Source organism: Dendroctonus ponderosae, unplaced genomic scaffold (genome assembly GCF_020466585.1).
Source record: "Dendroctonus ponderosae isolate FM_Combo_2020 unplaced genomic scaffold, Dpon_F_20191213v2 Dpon_F_20191213_12, whole genome shotgun sequence".
Taxonomy (NCBI): Eukaryota; Metazoa; Arthropoda; class Insecta; order Coleoptera; family Curculionidae; genus Dendroctonus; species Dendroctonus ponderosae.
This window is the reverse complement of record NW_026017316.1, coordinates 73,373-77,085: the sequence shown is the minus strand read 5'-3', so window position 1 is coordinate 77,085 and position 3,713 is coordinate 73,373. Positions and strand designations below refer to the sequence as shown.

The 3,713-nt window shown below is 38.6% G+C and overlaps 1 protein-coding gene across 3 annotated transcripts in view; it reads left to right on the top strand.

Annotated features, from left to right (window-relative positions):
* Positions 1-675: 675 nt before the first annotated feature.
* LOC109546435 (FERM and PDZ domain-containing protein 2) overlaps positions 676-3,713 on the top strand; it is a 6,556-nt gene continuing 3,518 nt past the window's right edge. Inside the window, exons 1-4 of one of the 3 annotated variants that reach the window (XR_007280681.1) lie at positions 676-821; positions 1,074-1,223; positions 1,318-1,453; positions 1,506-1,723. The gene's annotated coding sequence lies outside the window, so the exon portion shown is untranslated. Of the gene's footprint in view, positions 822-1,073; positions 1,224-1,314; positions 1,454-1,505; positions 1,724-3,713 lie in introns of those variants that run through there. The other 2 variants (XR_007280680.1, XM_019917392.2) reach the window with 2 other exon arrangements.

Below are 3,713 nucleotides of genomic sequence, written 5' to 3'. Positions count from 1 at the left end.
AGTAATTAATGGAAAAAAAATTAACAGAAAATGCATTGATTAATCAATAAACGCAAATAAAATACTTTTTTTTTAAATAGTAATGCGAAAATTAAAAAGAAAAAATTTTCAAACTTCTGACCAGTTTTGGAGACAAATTCTAGTCGCAATGGAGAGCCCAAAATGGGTTTTTGGAAGAAAACGTCTTTTTCCTACAGGACAAATTTATCGAGCTCTAAAACAAGCAAAGTTAGAAAAACACAAAAAATCGCCAGTTGCTACTCTCTCTGTTTTTTTTCTGGTTAGTAGTGAAATGAATGTAAAAAAACATTTTTTGACATTTTTCAATGTAGAAAATAAAAATTGTTGTAAATTTACATCTAAATATCGCTCATTCTCACACGTGCCTAAACAGTGTAATAAACTACCGAAACGAATGTTTCCTTAGAAGCCCCATCTGCTGTCCCTTTCTACTTGCATGTATCAAACAGAGACACATAGACGGCCTGGACGTGTACCCAACCAACAAAAATACCTACTATTTTCTGATTTTCCAACCATTGCAGTCAACTGCCAGAATTAGTTCCAAAATTTTCAGATGTTTTCCCAGTTGATTCACCCGGAAATAACAGGAAAAGCGACAAAGTTTTTCCAACACCCCAATGGCAACGCCGCACGATGCCGCTCAAGCAACAAGGCAACAGGTTGGTTGACAGTGTGACCGTTTGTCAATTAGTTTGTTTATGTTTATGTTCCATTAGTTATTGTTTTTTAGTTATTGGTGCTTTTATCGCCGGTTTCTGAGGCCAACTTACATCTGCAAACTTCCGCCCTAATCTTCGGTAAGTTTCGGCCCGTGAATTGGGGCCCACCGGCTGAAGTAACCTCAAAACCCCGCGCGGGTTTTTGTTGGTTGATTTTCAGCGAATTTCTAACGATTTACCGGTGGAAAAGGCCCCTGAACAGGCTTTATTGGCTAGTTTTTCAATCAGCAGCCAAACCCACTTAGAATTGATGATGGTTTGCTTGTTGGACCCGTTCAGTGTATTTGGCACGTTCCTTTAACAAATCATCCTTAAACTCGACTGTTTCAGCTGGAAAAGAGCACAATCACTTGCGCCTGCTTTTGAGGCCTCCATGGGATGGACTGAGGGCCCTGTAATCCATTTTTGGGCCCCTAAACTCGTTCATTCATTAGGCAAAGGCCTGGATGGAATCTCTGGATCTGCAGCCCTTCCTCTAAGGTCAGTTTGGTAAAAAAGGCTTAAACCCAGCAGGAAAAGCTTTTTGAAAAGAGGCAGCAATTAGACAAAACAAAGTTTTCTCAAATCGCAGCAGGCGTTTGCAAGTTATAGCGCTTTAAAGTATGACGCATTCAAAGCCTTCCCCCACCCTGAAACAAGCGGCTGACGTCATAGGGCTTCTAGCAAAAACTAGGCAAAACTCCTCCAGCTTGGTGCCCAGGTGGCCAAAAGTATGCAATGAATTGGGGATTTTTTGCAGAAACTGCGATTTTTAATTTTCAGATTTCAAATTCGCCCCCTTGCGGCCAGTTGCGGAAGCTGAAAACAGTTTCAAAAAATTCCTCTCTGTCGCTTTTGTCATAAAAGTTTTTCCCCGAGCTTCTATGTACAGTATTTCTGCGATTATTTGAACATGTTTGTCGAACATAGTCATGCTCTTAGTGTGTCAGTGTTAAACGAGTTATAGTTGACAAAAAATATATGTGAATTTTATTGATCAATTTTGTTGTGTCGTTTTAGCATGGGGCCGCATAGTTTTATTGCATAGTCATGCTTTTAGCCGACGGCAAACATCCGAAAATTGTTAATACATTCTTAGGCAAAAAGTTCTTGTTAGTTCATGCTCTTAGTATGTCTCAGTGTCGAATGTCCTCAAGCCTCTAACAATTTTCCGCGAATTTTATTGATTCAATGTTTTTATGCCGATTCTGCATTGGAACGCGAAATTTTAATGCATAGTCATGCTCTTAGCCCAAGTCAAACAACCGAAACATTTTTAAAATATTTTTAAAATCTTCAGTAATTGAAATTTAATTGACTTTTTCCATCTCGGATCGACCCAATTGGTTACTTACTCATGCTCTTAGACATCAAAGGTGCGTGGAATTTGCACACTTTTTGGAAAATCTTGAGTGGTCAAGATTTCGATGTGCATTCTTCGGAAAATTGCCCAAATGTTTGACTTAGTCATGCTCTTAGCGTATAAAATTTTGCGTAAAATAAGTGCCGCCTTTGAAAAATCTTCAATAATCGAGATTTGGAGGAGGTTTGCCTCTGATTTCTTCCGTAATTAATTGCTTAGTCATGCTCACAGTGCAGCAAGAATGCGTCAAATTCGTTATTTTTTCAGAAAATCCAGCCTGTTGGAACTTTGCGTATGCATTTTTGCTTAGAAGGGCCGAAATTTTGCACTTCGTCATGCTCTTAGCCCAGCAAATTGTGCGTAAAGTAGACAGTGGCATTATAAAATCGTGAATAATCGAAATTTGAAGGTATTTTCCATCTCGGATCGCCCAGCCTGATTGCTTAGTTGACCAAACGTGTGTCGAATTTGCAAAATTTGGCAGTTGGCAGCGAACGGTGCACTTGCCAATGAATAGGTCCCAACTTCGAAACTAAACCCGCTAAAGACGTCAAACTTTGACAGTTTGTGACCGAAACGTCAACGTCAATTAATTAAAAAGTGTCAGTCATGTGAAGATTCTAGAAATTTTTGTAAACACTCGTAAACTGGAAAATATAGCGAAAAGTGAACGGTGCACTTGACAATAAATAGCTCCCAACTTCGAAGCTAAACCACCTGAAGATGTCGAACTTTGACAGTTTGTGGCCGCAACGTCAATGTCAATTAATTTAAAAAATTTATCTATGTGAAACTTCAAAAAATATGTATTTTTAAAATCTTTACTGAATCGCTTGGTAACAAGCAAACGGCGAACTTGTCAGTGATGAGCAGCCAACTTCCATACCACACGAATTAGAAACGTCAAATTTTGATAGTTTGTTGCCGAAACATCGACGTCAATTACTTAAATAATCTCAGCTATGTGCAGCTTATAGAAACATTTTTTTTTCAAATTCTTAGCTGGATCACATGGAAATAGTGGATCGGCACCCGTGACAATGAATAGCTTCCAACTGTCAAACCTCACCAGCTGAAAACGTGAAGTTTTGACAATTTGTAGTCGAAACGTCTGCCTCCAGTCCCCAACAGCGTTATTCGTGTAAAACTTTTAGAAACACTATTATCAAATTTGCAAACTGAATAACACGGATGAAAGCGATCGGTGCACTTGACAATAAACAACTCTCAACTTCGAAAGTAAACCAGCTGGAGATGTAAATTTTGGAGAGCTTGTGGCCGCAACGTCAGTGTCAATTACCTATAAAAATTCGTCTATGTGAAACTTGAAAAAATAATTTAAAAAAATTTTTTTAGTGAATTAAATGGTAAAAAGCGAACGGCACGCTTGACAGTGATGGGCTCCCAACTTCGAAACCGCACGAACTAGAAACGTCAAATTTTGACAGTTTGTAGCCGAAACGTTAACGTCAATTAATTAAATAATCTCAGCTATGTGCAGCTTGTAGAAGCATTTTTTTACAAATTCTTAGCTGGATCACATGGAAATAGTGGATCGGCACCCTTGACAATGAATAGCTTCCAACTGCCAAACCTCACCAGCTGAAAACGTGAAGTTTTGACAATTT